The 15,664-nt window shown below is 35.0% G+C and overlaps 1 protein-coding gene across 1 annotated transcript in view; it reads left to right on the plus strand.

The window, feature by feature from the left end:
* LOC123877861 (Down syndrome cell adhesion molecule-like protein Dscam2) overlaps positions 1-15,664 on the plus strand; it is a 97,217-nt gene that overhangs the window by 9,371 nt on the left and 72,182 nt on the right. The window lies entirely within an intron of this gene.

Below are 15,664 nucleotides of genomic sequence, written 5' to 3' on the forward strand. Positions count from 1 at the left end.
ATAATCAAAAAAAAAATTTAATAAAATTAAATATTTTTTGGTTGAATTGAAGCAAGTGTTACTTTGCGGAAGTTTATAATACACAAGAAATAAGCTGTTATTTGGCTTTGCCAGATAAGTCACGATATTATAATATGTCTGTCCATAAGACCCTCTTCATACAGGCATTAATGCCGCACGTTTTTTGCAAGATAAGACCCCGTTCACACGGCATTTGCCCCACACCTTTTTTTGTAGGTTAAATCTTACTAAATACGTAGTGGCTTATACACTGAGAATTCTCACGTTGTTTGTACTGTAACAAAATATACAGTTTTAAACATGAATGGTTCTTTACTTAGTGTATGCACCTCTATATATTCGGTAAGAAAAAAATATTACGTCGTGCAAATGCCGTGTGAACGGGGTTTTAAGATAATAATTACAATGAAATATAATTAGAGTACTCAAACACGTGCACCGGACATACAGCGTTTGCGGGCAGCTAATTATAAATGTAAATGAGTTACTTCAACAAGTAGTGTGGTGCAAGGAAACGTCCGATTTCAACATACGTAAATAACTATGTTTACTTTAATAATTATTGTATTATTCCATTCAAAAATTACAAGAGCATGAAAACAGTAATGTTATTTTCCAGAAATATTTGTACTAATAGAAATAAATAACATTTCTCGTGGTTTTGTCGTGGCTTTTGCATCGGAAAAGCTTTGCAAAACAAGGAGAAAGCGCACAAATACTCAAAATTTATTCATTTTTTATTTCTTTAGCCTTTTACTGTTATTGATTAAGTTGATTAGATGATTAGTGACTGCAAATAACCAATGTACCATGGAAGGCACTAGCTCCCACGACACAGTTAATACTTTTTTGGGAGCTAGTGGTCAAAGTTTTTATGAACATTATTTTTGGAAATAAAGATTATGCTACATTCTTATACTTATTTTACCTGTGCATCGAAATAACTGCCTTGTCATCACCATCACGATCAATACATTGCCACCCTACTACTGAACATGGGGAATACGAAGTTGTGTACCATATGTGTCTCACTAACAATCACACGTCATTTGCTGGATAGGCGTGTTTGTGGCACAGGTTTGCGGTCACCTCACTGGGTGCACATGAAATTGTCACTCCGTGGTAGATACGTAATTTACTCGTATCAAACTAAGAGAGCCATTGATATAAAATAGTAGGTATAGATGACAGATCATGAACAAAATGGCATCACTCAAGTGGTCAGGTTTGCACACATAATATACAGTATACACATCTAATTTTCTTATTACAAAATGTAGAAAAAAGTTTTAGAATACCAACAACTTCAGTTTATTAGAAACCTTAAAACTTAAACGTAAAGTTTAATAACGATTCTCTTACTATCCACAAAAAGAAAACTAATATAGGTATTTGAGAAACCAAGAAGAGTCCAAAACAGAAAAACTGAGTGCGTTTTTTTCTTAGCTTCATATGGAATCCCAAAAACTCTGGCCAAAATACAACAGCCGTCCTATCAAAACATATTATCAAGACTACGGAATTATGTCGCATAACGTTATGTTATGAATGCTCATTATTCAGACCTCAGGCAAGAGGAGACGTGAGTGATGAACTGACATTACCCTGCCCTTTCCTCACACCCCTACATCCGCCAACCACTAACCGCTATCATTTAAGGCTGAAAGACATTTTTCATTAGACATCACTGTACCCATATTATAAATGCGAAAGTGTGTTTGTTTGTTAGTTTGTTGGCTTATTAGTATGTCAGTTTGTTAGTTTATTGGTTTGTCCTTCAACCACGTCGCAACAGAGCAACGGGTCGACGCGATCTTTTGCATTGATATAGTTAAAGAACTGGAAAGTGACATTTGCTGCTTTTTATCCCATAAAATCAAAGGGTTTCCACGGGATTTTTGAATACCTCAAATCCACGCAACGAAGTCGTGGGCATCAGCTAGTTTTGAATGAACCCCACGATTCGGCGACCTATTATGTCTTGAAATAGATTTGTCATTATTATACAGTTATTTGATATCTGGATTTTGTTTTATTGAGTAATAATAATAATAATAATAATATAGCCTTTATTTACTGAAATTCCATTCAATTATTACAATTTAATACAATTACTTACTTAACATCTTATATATTTAATATTATAATTAAACAGACTTATCCTATTAAATTATTACAATTCAATCCATTCAATTATTACAATTTAATACAATTATTTACTTAACATTTTATATATTTAATATTATAATTAAACAGACTTATCCTATTAGAAATATTTATTCACATTTATATTTATTTATATATCAGACTTAATATTCTATATCACCACTAGTTTATAATTAATAATTTTCCTTATCTTGTATTTACATATTATTATTTTTTAGATATAATGTACATGTTACTATCTCACACTACTACCAATTTTCTTATTTTAATAGGTAAGTATATACATTCTCCTTCTACATTTGTTTTCAGTACGCCCTTTGGACGAAGGCCTCCTCCAGTCTTTTCCACATTTCTCTGTCTTGGGTCAATCGTTGCCATGTTGCTCCCATAATTTTCACAAAATCATCACTCCATCTAATTCTTTGTCTCCCTCTTGCTCTTTTTCCATCTCTGGGATACCATTCCGTTACTCTTTTTGCCCACCTATCTTGATTTTGTCTGCAAACATGCCCAGCCCATTTCCATTTTAATTTTCTAATTTTTCCTAGTACATCTACTATGTTAGTTTCTGTCCTTAATGTTTTATTTGCTATTCTATCTTTTCTTCTTACATGTAACATACTACGTTCCATTGCACGTTTTATTGAGTACAGAACTGAAAATATAAATGGATAACAAATTTAATAATCTACAAGATTTCGCCTTCAACCGTTTGAAGGGTTTAGCGTTACTAATTTAATAATTTAATAATAATGTAACATTAAAATTAATCTTAATTTATAATGATTGTAAGTGTCGTAGATAATAGTTTATTGATTGTGTATAATAAATGTAATTAATATATTGTAAATTGCGATGCCCTGACAGGGCGTCATGTAACTATACTTATTTAGCTTTAAGTTATATAGTTATTAGTACATGACAGCAATGAAATAAATAAATAAATAAACAAATAAGGGAATAATCTCAAATCAAGTAAGAATTCTTGAACCACACAAGAAAAAGAAAGTAAACGTTTAACGCATCTAAGAAAAAAAAAAGACATTAATTAAGTTCTATAGAAATCTATCGCAAAGGCGGCCTTATCAGCTGGTCGGCACTCAAATTATTATTTGCAGTAAATAAACAGAAGACGAGTGGCACTGCAATAAGCGGACTTATTTCTGAAAAGCAAACTCTATATTGACAATGCAGTCGGGCGCGCCGCGTCCCCGGTTATATGGTCTAAGAGCCAGCGCGTGCCAGACCTTCGTTATTTTATAAAAAACTGAAAGTTTCTCTGCGTATTGCCCGCAATACAGCATACTTTTAAACTGTAAGGAGGTCTTTCAGGTGTTGCCACGACACTAAGGCAAGATCTATAGAGCGAACTTTGACGTTGCTCAGACTTAAGACACTGTTACAACGAGACAGCATTACACCGCTGGCATAAAATGTCTGTCTCGTTTTAACTGAAACTTGAGTCTAAGCAAAGTTAAGTGCGCTCTATAGATTTTTTTAGTGTCTGGCAATGCATGATGTGATTTCTAATACTATTCAGAAGAAAATATAAAAAAAATTAGGCTTTATACTTTGACGTAAGATTTTTAATTTCACCTGTATTACCTGCTACCTCCCAAAGCTGCACATGATTAAACTTGATAGTCGCTGATCGTTCGTTCCAGTGTTGTGGACAATACGCACAAAAACCTATAGCTTTTATAAAATAACGAAAGTCTGGCACGCGCTGGCTCTCTCTCTATTAGGTAACTTCAAACCGCTGAATATTCAATATTTAGCTTTCCATCATAACCAACAATTTATTAACCCTTGAACTCTCTTTTATTGGATATTGCAGGAACTAAGAATAAATGTTTTACTACTACATTGTTAAGTACTAGCTACACCTCCTCGGTTTCGCTCGGGTGGGAATTATGAAATCCTTTCTTAGATAAATTTGATTATAGCTAAAACCCACATCTAGATATCTTATGCGTATCATCATCATCATTATCATCATCATCATCCATACTTAATATTATTATAAATGCGAAAGTGTGTCTGTCTGTCTGTCTGCTAACTTTTCGCGGTCCAACAGTTTAACCGATTTTGATGAAATTTGCTACGAGTTAGCTCACATCCCAAGGAAGGACATAGGCTACTTTTTATTTAAAAAAAAAATAATGTAAAAAGGTAGCTTGCATATTGGAAATAGACACATTAGCAACTTTTTATCCTGGAAAATCAAAGAGTTCCCACAGGATTTAAAGAAAACTAAATCCACACAGACGAAGTCGTGGGCATCATATTGTTCATCATAATTATCAAGTGAAAGACGTCCACTGCTGGACATAGGTCTCCACACACGCATTATGTAGGGATTTCCACACGCCGCGGTCTTACTCTGCCTGAATCCAGCGGTTTGATGTCGTCTGTCCACTTAGTGGGGGTTCTTCCAATGCTGCGCGTTCCGGTGCCATTCCAGCATCTTAGGATCCAAACATCTATAGGTTTTAAGAACTATGTGCCCTGCCCATTGTCACTTCCGCTTCGCAACCCGTTGAGCTATGTCAGTTACTGTGGTTCTCCTACGGATATCCTCATTTCTGATTTGATTGCGTAGGGAAACCCCATCGTCAGCTGACTGGCTCTGAGCTTTCTTATGAGGTTACTGAGGCCCATAGTTAACGATCATATCTTGGAAGCGAACTAGTATTAGGAATTGCTCTTGTTTTCTGTCTATTTAAGTATACCGCCACGCTGCAGGAAGTTGTTAAAAACAAAATATTAATGTCTAATTACAAAATTTATTATTCTTTCGGACAAAAAGTTTTTCTATTAAATTTTGTCTAACACAGCTCGGTAATTTGACTAATTTTATCTTTTGTGCAAAATTTGCCTTTCGGCGCAATATCGTATTATTTAAGCTAAAATAAACTCTATCTTATAAGAACACGAATCAAATTAAAACAAAAAAAAAATTGGTTGTCTGTAAAGTCGGTTTACTGACGATAGTTGAACGTGACAACAAAGGCCGATTGTGCTTCTTTGTCGCTCGTTCCGCGCTCTCGCTTGCACTTCAAGCCTTACATGGAACGCCTCAGAGCGAGGTAACGCCGCATGAGTCATGTTTTTTCGTGCGTGCAGCCGGCTCTATCGAATTATAAGACGTTGTCACGTCAAAAAAATGAGTTACATCCTTTCTAAAAGCTATTAGGTCAGCCAAAATCTCTGAAGTAAATTACTCAAAATTTAAAATATTAGTACCAATGGTTGTCGGTCATGGATGTATCAAGGCTACATGTAAACCACAACCGCACCGATATTGTAGCACTCGGCTGAATGTGTCTAGATATTATCCAGCTGAATATATCTAGATATTACCCGCAGCGTGCAGCGTGGGGAATGTATGGATATCGAGCCGGGCGCTATCATGCGCGCCCATTCAATCAAATGTTATGGTTTCATCAGCTACGCTAACATGTATGTTGTATAATATACCATGGAATCGATATAATACTGTCCAATATCTTGTTGTATAGAATACCTAATCAATCCAACCAAATACGGAAAACATAAATTCGTTTGTGATTGGTTAGTGACTCAAAAAGTAAGAGCCTCGATAGCTCAACGGTTGAGGAGCGGACTGAATTCCGAAAGGTCGGCGGTTCAAACCCCACCCGTTGCACTATTGTCGTACCCGCTCCTGGCACAGGGTTTACGCTTAATTGGAGGGGAAAGGGGAGTATTAGTCATGATTAACATGGCTAATATTCTGTCTTAAAAAATGACTAATGCCGACTGAGTTTTCGCTTCTTCTTCGCTTTTTTTTTTTCGCCGACAAAGTCTTTTGCTTTTAAATTTAGCTTTGCAATTAGACATTGTAAGGTCTACATCTCCTGAGGACGCTCCGGTGTCGGAGCGAAACGCGCGTCGAGTGGTGTTGGAATTTGTGTGGTGCTGCGTACCATACAGATTTCGTTGGTTTGGCGGATTATAGCAAATTAAGCTTTTGGTTCCTTGTATATCATGGACTTCCGCAAAATAACGCCTGCTTCTATAATACATTTCTATGGAATTACGTAACAGAGAGAGTCCGATATTAGTTGTTCTCCTTGGATAGAGTGTATACACTATGTACTGACAAATAATACAATTTAAAATAATTTTGCTGGAGGTTTCGGATAATTCACTTTGTGCTGAAATGACATAGGTATACACCTACAATATTATGTTTCCATTGGATTTCGAGTTCTGTTATATTTGGTTTATTTCCATTCCCGTTATAAATGGTTTATTTACTAAAGTTATGAAGATTCAATAATTATGTATTTGGTTAGTATTAATTGGAAACATTTAATAATTTCGATGACGCAGGTGTTAGTGATTAAATTCTATGTAGGTACATAAAAAATAATTTATACATAATTTATTTAAAAAAAAAGTACCAAACCATGACCTATCATATATTGTGATCAGGTCAATCTGTTGCTCCAATCAACAACAATACCAAATCTAATAAACCAACACACTTATACATCTATACTAATATTATAAACAGGAAACCTTTGTATTTTTGTATGTTTGTATTGAATAGGCTCAAAAACTACTGGACCAATTTCAAAATTTCTTTTACCATTACTTAGAGGGATTCTTCCGAATCCGTATAGGCTATATTTTATCCCGGAAATAGATAGGATTTTTCGTGGTAGTGAAAATTGTGGAGTAAGGCGTCGAAAAAACTGCCGTACGTTAACGATTCTCGCGAACGCTGCCGCAGGCGAAGCTGCGGGCATCAGCTAGTTTATTATATTAGTGATGATAGACTTGTGTATTATTCAGCTGTAGGTAAAAACTATCTATTTAAGGGTACACTAACGTAGCCACTGGTTGAAATAAATCTTTCAGGGAAGCTGAAATGGCCGAGGCACATAAATCAGACGAAGCCGCGGGACAGAGCGTCCATTAGTCCGTCCCGCCAATAATTCAGCCGGGACAACTGCATTAGACATTCTATTTAAACGGGACGCTGGGTGCTTGCAATTAGAAAACACATATTGTAGTTTTTTGACTAAAATCCAACGGTGTTTTGTTAGTTTTTAGTCGAGACTTCAACAGAAGCCTTAAAAAAATGACACTGAAGTTATGGTAGACACCGAAGTGGCCACTGATCTCCATGGTATTTTTAGAGATCTAAAAATACGTAAAAATAAGTTGTAAAACCACGACCTCTTTATATTTATGAGTCACAGCCATTTTAAAAATAAATTAAATAAGCTTTAAATTTGTAAAAAGTTTAAAGTTGAAATTTAGCTCATAATTTGCTTAAAATACCCATAAATCTGATAAGTTATAGGTGCAAGCCCCGGATTGAACCCCATGACCTGTCAAATAGAAGGCAGACGTCTTAATCACTAAGCGTTTACGGCCTTACCTTACCTTAATTGACATTAAATTTCTCGACGAAATTGTCTCGTAATTTTCATATTAGTTCGTTTTGTACCCAGCGTTAGTAATTAAAATGCCAAAAGTCGTCAAACGTTTGATCCAAGGTACAATTACAATTCTAATTAACGAAAATTAGCGGCTCCACGTAATTACATTGTATTAATCCGTGCGAACATAATTGATGTTCCGTCGGCCGATTATCCACCATTTTGATTTTGCGTAATAGCGGTTGTCGACGTCTGTAACGAGATGGTATTATGTAAATTCATGTGGTTTACATCATTACAATTCATAGTGATTTCTTGTATATTGTCACATTTACTATAAACTTTTAACTCATCATTAGACCACATTAGACCATGGTACAATATCTTATCGCATTGATAGAAATCAAAACAGATAATAAGGTAGGTAAGGACCTTTTTTTATCTTATTTATTTAAATATGAGTTTGTAAGCTGTGACCAAAACAAACGAACATTTTTTTGGAGTTTTCTTTCACGGTTTATTGCGATGTTCTAATTTGGAAAAGAAATAAGTATTTCATACACCCAAAATGTTTTCATAATTATGGTAGGGTTCCGTCACGGAACCCTAAAAGATCAAGGCCTGACTTACACTTGACCGGTTTTTTACTTCTGGACTGACCAGGAACTTTATTCTATTGTTAGTAAACTTTTATAATAAATAGTTAAAGACTCAATCTACTACTGTAAGTATTTTTTAAACCTATTTTCAACAACTAAATGGAGTAATGTGGAATAATTTTTCATTCATAATTGATGTCGGGGCGGACAGTTCTTACGAGGCTCGTTATTAGTACATGAAATATGGTTTCTTTGTTGTGATATTATGTTGTGTATTTGTTTAATGTCTCGGTAAATAGTTGGAAATACAAAATCCATACTAATATTATTTAGAGTGAGCAAGAGTGTGTCTATTTGACTGTCTGTCTATTTTCTAGCTTTTCACGGCCAATTTTTTACCATATTCAACATAATTTGGTTCAGACATCTTGCATATATATATAGATCTTGATGGCACGGCTTTGTCGATGGTGTAATAACTTGCCGCACCCGAAGCCATCCACCAAATCTTAGTCAAATCAGAAGCTAGACATTCGTAAATTGACGCTTCTATAAGACAAGCGCTCAATCAATCAATCAACCCTTTATTTGCTGTCAATGAAGATTAAGAAAGATGTTAAGAGGGCTCTCTCCGTCACTCGCTTCATACAAACGTAGTTCCAATTTTATTTGAATATTAAGCAACCAAAGTCCATGAAATTTTGCAGACATATTCTAGAAACTAATATCTATGTCTGTTATTTTCCAGATTTCTGTTAAAATATTCGGTTTCAAAGTTACGCGGTCTTAAAAATTTACATACAAATCTTTGAGGCCCTGTAATTTGAAAACTACATATTTTTAGAAAAATCTAAAACACCACAGACACCGATAATAGTTTCTAGAATATGTCTGCAAAATTTCATGGACTTTGGTTGCTTAATATTCAAATGAAATTGGAACTACGGTCTACGATTGTATGAAGCGAGTGACGGAGAGAGCCCTGTTAAAATTAATAACTACAAAGTATCACCACATTTGCCATGTAATGGCGTTGCAAAAATATTTTACCTAATACTAATTAATGGTAAATACAAACTTCATTTATACATTGTCGTGAATAATGAAAAATAAAATATTAAAAATGTATCTGTATGTACTGTTGGTTTCTCACACCCACCTCACACCACTATGCCTATAGGACGGAGGTCGAATTTTTTTTCCAAATGATATTGAAGTAACTCTATTAATTAAGTAACAAGCCTTGATTTATTATTTCAATGACCTAATATCTTATTACAAAGTTGTCTGAGAAAATTGGTACAGGGAAGGTCGTTAGAGAGTATAGGCATCGTTATGTAAAGAAATGGTTTATTGGTTTTTGCTTTCATATTTACCAATATTATTGGTTAATAGGTACTGTACGTACTCGAACTTGTAGGTAATGTTTGAGTTATTATTTGAAGATGTAATATAATGGCTCTATTTTCTGAGAAGAGACCCGTACTTAGGCCGACGATAGGTTGGGATGAAGATAATGACTCTGTAGAATTTGGTTCGATTCTGCGACAGACATGGCCGGCTCACTGCCGCTTCAGCTGGCTAATTCATTGAGCTATATCATTAAGATTGATTGAGTATGCAATTGAAAGCTAAACTACGTTTGTTAAGAGGGCACTACGCATAAACTCCTCTTAAAAGCTCGAAAAATTGAATTCCTGTGAGATGATGTACGCTTTAAGGATTCCCTTTGAGATAAGTTGCTCTTTGAACTACAATTTACATGTCCGCTATATAAACAAGCACTGGAAATTTACCCAAGCGGAAATATTTGTTTTAGTTTCCTGAAACCATGTTATTATTATATTAAATAAGTATGTTAATTTATTTAACAGTCTATTTGTTTTGGATAGATACATTATAAATTATTATACACATTTTATATTATTTTAAACTTTTTCTAATCAGTTATTCTCGTAAATCGACGAGACGGCCTTAAAATCCTAAATTATATTTATTTAGATGATGGCCAATTCTACGTTTGCGTGAATTTAGGTTATTAAAAATCTCGTGTGAACTCTTTGATTTTCTAGAATAAAAACTAGTCGTCTGCTAATGGCCGGTGGAAGAAAAAAAGCTCACCAAAAGTGGTAGGTGGAAATAATTGAAATGATTTTACAAAACTGCATTATCCTAGCGTCACATTAAAGTAATTTATAGTGGTAACTCTGAGTACTTATTCCTGAACGTGGCTACAATTTATATCATCCAAATTATATATGAAGTAAATGTAATTTACCAGGAACGTTGCTTACTGCATAATAATTGGTAATATTTTATTTCACTGTTTATAGTTTTTCTGTTCGGTTCAGAACAGAGTTTTTACTTCTTATATTATTTTTGGTAAGGCTTTCTAAAAATACTTTGTTTCTTTATTTTGACGCCAAAATATTGTGGTGTTTTTGTTATATCTATTCGTAGCAAGCTCCGCACCTATTTATCCTTACATATTTCTGTAAAAATGTGTAGTTTTAAACGGTTTTAAAGACTTGAACACAAATAATGATTACGTGTAACATTGAAACCACATAATATCATGGAAAGGCACACTACAGACAAAATATTTACTTTTAGGCTGTCTATAAAATTTCATAGTTTGGTTAGTATTTAAACCTCAATTTACGTTTGTATATGAAATGAGCAGCTAAGCGCGCTAAGCAAACTTAAAACATATGCATTTAATAAACTTGTTGCTACTTTATACTTTTTTAAATTTAAATTCAAAAATTTCCGTTTGCATATTCACAAAATGAATAGATATAGTTAGACAGCAAAATCACTTTACAAATAAGTAAATATCTTTTGACAGTCGCTTAAAAGTAAAACAAGACACTCAAGTTACAAAAGTGTTTGAGACTTTAAAAATTCTACTTGAAACTTTGCTACAAAGAGTTTCGTTTTGCGAGTTTTCTTTGAACTGATTTTTACTACTTGGAAGGAAGGAATCCATCGCGAAGAAACCTGCATGCCTGAAAGTTTCTCCATAATGATCTCAAAAGTGTGTGAACTTTATGGCCTAAATCCTGCTGATTCTGAGAGCAGACCTCAGTAATGAGCCTCTAGCGGTTGCCACATTCGCAAGAAGATGTCGCTTCTAAACTCAATCAATCAACAACGCTTGAAACATGAACCCTAGTCTGATAACTCACTACTTACGCCTAGATGGCAGCACGGGTAGCTTAATTGGAATACAAGGAGAAACACGCAACTTTCAATCGCATTGACAGAGCGTTTACCAAATTGCACTATATAAAAGAGTTTCAACGCATAACCGTCGGCCCAGATGGCGCCACCGAGCACAACACCGCTCGGTTGGGAAATTTCCCTATTGGTACGGTCGAGCACACAGACACAGCTCCCGTACAAGCCGGTGACGAGTTAAGATGATGAGAAATGAAATAGTTTTTTTTTTTTAATAATGGATGACAAACTCACGCCCAGTCAGGAAACCCTGATATACAAATTTTTGATAAATTAGGTAGTTAAGTAATAATTTAAATCATAATTTCATTATTAAGTAACAGTAATAAGTACATATCTATGGTAATAAGTAACTTTAAAAGCCTTACACAAAATATTACACATTGTCCTGTATGCGTTCCTATCATTTCAATTGGGATCAAGAGTAAAATTAAGTTAAGTTTAGTAGGGACGTTATATAGATCTCAGCCTCAAAGCAAATTCTCAAAACAAAAAATACAATGTTTGTACCTAAAATATGTTTGATGGCTCAATTTGGTACAGTAATTGACGAAATCACAAACAATTGACGTATATCGTAGCGTATCGGGCGTAGCAATTAAAATGTTACGAGCAATTAGATGCCGAGGAAAATTTAACGTCAAACAAGCTTTGTGAGTTGTGACTCCAACTTGCGTATAAGTATAATGTACTCTATCTGTATAGGTCTACCTTAGGTAGCAATAATTTGGTGAATAAATAATCTTGTTGTCAAATGCCAGATCAAAGTATATTTTTATCGATATTATTTTCATATTTTAATTTCCTTTATTGCCTGTCCCCCAGACCGCTAATATGGGACTCAGAACTTCTTATTGAAATAGTATAAGTAGTACAGTACCAAGTATAAGTAGTATAATAGTACCAACGATTAGGTAGTATTTCAGTCGCAAAATGTCAAAGCGCTAAACGAGACGCTGTAGTTTCAAAACTTCTGTAATTCACGAAACTTGTGAACAAATTCAATTATGACTTCACCTCAGATTTCTTGCTGATGAAAATCCTTTTTGTTTCTTACGATTCGTTAAGTCTCTGAGCTTACAGGAATTGTATTAATATTGTCGTCTCAATTGATAGATAGATAGACATGCTTCAAGATTCGAATGAAGTTAGTAACACAAATACATAGATAAGTAAAAAATGATGATTAATGGATTTTTTTTTTTTTTTTTTTTATTCTAATATTTTTAAGGGGCTTTTATAGGTGTCCTATATGCCAGCCCCATCGGTACAATCTAAATTAAAATTAAACTAGGTTTATATCTAAAACTACAACAATTTGAGATGATTAATGGATGTTTTAACTATAACTTTCACCGCTTTTTGTCAAAATATTAATATGAATTAACTATTTTTTTCACTCAGTTCATTATCACAATAATTTCGTAATCAAGGAATTTTCTCCAAAACTAGGGCGCCAACTAACAGTCTTTTATTTTCCAAATTATTCAACTTCTCTCTTTGAACACCACTCAACGCGCTATCTTGAAAAATAATTGTTATTTCTTCCTTTGTTACCGGCATTATTCTTTCCACTGAAATTCCAAGATAAGGAAAATATGATTCAAAAAACCGGTCAAGTTCGAGTCGGAATCGCACACGAAGGGTTCCGCACCATCGCTCGTACAAGATAATGTCACATTTTTGACGACCTCCCTGGCGCAGTGGTAAGCACTGTGGTCTTATTAGTGGGAGGTCCCGGGTTCGATTCCCGGCTGGGGTTTGTAATTTTATAATTTATCTGGTCTGGTCTGGTGGGAGGCTTCGGCCGTGGCTAGTTACCACCCTACCGGCTAAGTCCCGGTCCATTGCGGTGTAGAAACTAAAGGGGTATGGGTTAAATAAAAACTGCAATACCACTTCCAGGTTGGCCCACTTCCATCTTAGACTGTATCATCACTTACCACCAGGTGAGATTGCAGTCAAGGGCTAACTTGTATCTGAAAAAAAAAACTATGTGCAAAACTGCAAGTTAATGACGGGCAGTGCCATTTACAAGTGATTTAACAGGGCTCGCTCCGTCACTCGTTTCATACAATCGTAGTTCCAATTTCATTTGAATATTAAGCAACCAAAGTCTAAGAAATTTTGCAGACATATTCTAAAAACTAATATCTGTGTCTCTGGTGTTTTAGATTTTTCTAAAAATATGTAGTTTTAAAATTACAGGGGCTCAAAGATTTGTATGAAAATTTTTAAGACCGTGTAACTTTGAAACCGAATATTTTAACGGAAATCTGGAAAACCACAGACATAGATATTAGTTTCTAGAATATGTCTGCAAAATTTCATGGACTTTGGTTGCTTAATATTCAAATGAAACTGGAACTACGATTGTATGAAATGAGTGACGGAGAGAGCCCTCTTAAGTATAAACTAATTTTTAGTTCATGAACACATTTTACTTTTTTTTTTATTCTTGGTCAATGAGAAGTACCCTATAGGTTTTGATTTACTTTTCTTGCCAAACACGACAGATAGACACACGACGGTGATCGGGGTGCCATTTTTCCTTTTGAGGTAGGGAACCCTAAAAATGCAAAGTGTTTAGAGTTGTAGTAATTGAGTTCACGGTAAAAGAACTACAACGATTGGTATTTCCGATCTGTAATTGTTTTGTTCGGCGGAAAATTTCTTCATTCGGGAATATGTTTTCAACACGCAGGCTCTACCTACTCTACCTACGCAATTCATGTAAAACGACATTCATATTTTGACCAGGTTCTTTTTATTTCATCAGTTATAGTACGCGACAGGTTAAGATGGCAATTATAGTGTGACCAAATCAAAATGTGTGTCTAAGCTCAACCTAGACTCCAAAGCCGACATAATCTCGCTATCTGCACTAACGAGATGACACTGAGTCGATGTTATACATTTCCGATAGATAAGCATCGGCCTGCAGGCGCGAGGCTGTCGACAATCAACTTTTACAGCATACCGCTTGATGGTATGCTAATTTAACGTCCATTGGTGAACGCTGCTATCATATAATCCCACAGCGGATTAGTCTTTTGTTATTTTACCTTATATCAAAGTATTTAGTACTCTACAGTTCGTCAATCCGCACTTGGTCAGCGTGGTGAACTGTGGACTGTGGCCACCAGACCAGACCAGAGATTTACAAATTATGAAATTCAAAACCCCTGCCGAAAAGTGCGCATTGGCAGATTTCACACACTTTTGAAAACTTCCTGAAGACCTCTCAGGTTTTTCCTTTTGATGTACGGAACCCTAAAATATGCCAGTCTATGCTCTACTATAGGTACATTAGAATCATCATCATCATCATCAGATCAATAAATTATATGCCTATAACTAAGCACGGGTCTCCTCTCAGAATGAGAAGGCTTTAGGCCTTAGTCCATCACGCTAGTTTAGTACGGATTGGCAAACTTCACACACCTTTGAGAACCCTTTGGAGAACTCTAAGGCATGCAGATTACCTCACGATATTTTCCTTCTTCGTTAGAGCATGATATTTCTTAACTCAGAAAAGATAGAGGCACATGTCCGGCCTCTCAATCCCTCGAATTGATGTGTGGATGACGTTTTTCCTATACTATACTATCACGGCCATACTATACTATAACCCCCGACCCAAAAAGAGGGGCGTTATAAGTTTGACGTGTGTATCTGTGTGTCTGTGTATCTGTCTGTGGCATCGTAGCTCCTAAACGAATGAACCAATTTTAATTTAGTTTTTTTTTTTGTTTGAAAGGTGGCTTGTTCGAGAGTGTTCTTAGCTATAATTGAAGAAAATCGGTTCAGCCATTTGAAAGTTATCAGCTCTTTTCTAATAGAGGTTTTTGTCAGGGGTTTTTAAATTTTGAGTTATTTAAAATAAGTGAAGATTTCTGGACCCTGTAGTCTGGTCGTTGATGAGTCAGTCAGTTAGTCAGGACTTGACAAAATATTTTAATTTTGTATCAGAATAGGGAAACATTAATATCAATGTTATAAATAAACACAATACTCGTGCCTACTCTGTTGTATACAGTAGCTAATTAATTTCTCATCACTCTGTAAACAAGCGTCCTTCCATGAATCTAGTATTGTAGTATTGTGAATGTTACATCGCGTGTCTACTTATTTAGTACATACATAATAAATACGAATTCTACTGATGTTCCTATTACAATCCATACTTAGTAAAATTCATCCATATCACTATCACTATATAGT

Source organism: Maniola jurtina, chromosome 2, assembly GCF_905333055.1.
Source record: "Maniola jurtina chromosome 2, ilManJurt1.1, whole genome shotgun sequence".
NCBI classification, from domain to species: domain Eukaryota; kingdom Metazoa; phylum Arthropoda; class Insecta; order Lepidoptera; family Nymphalidae; genus Maniola; species Maniola jurtina.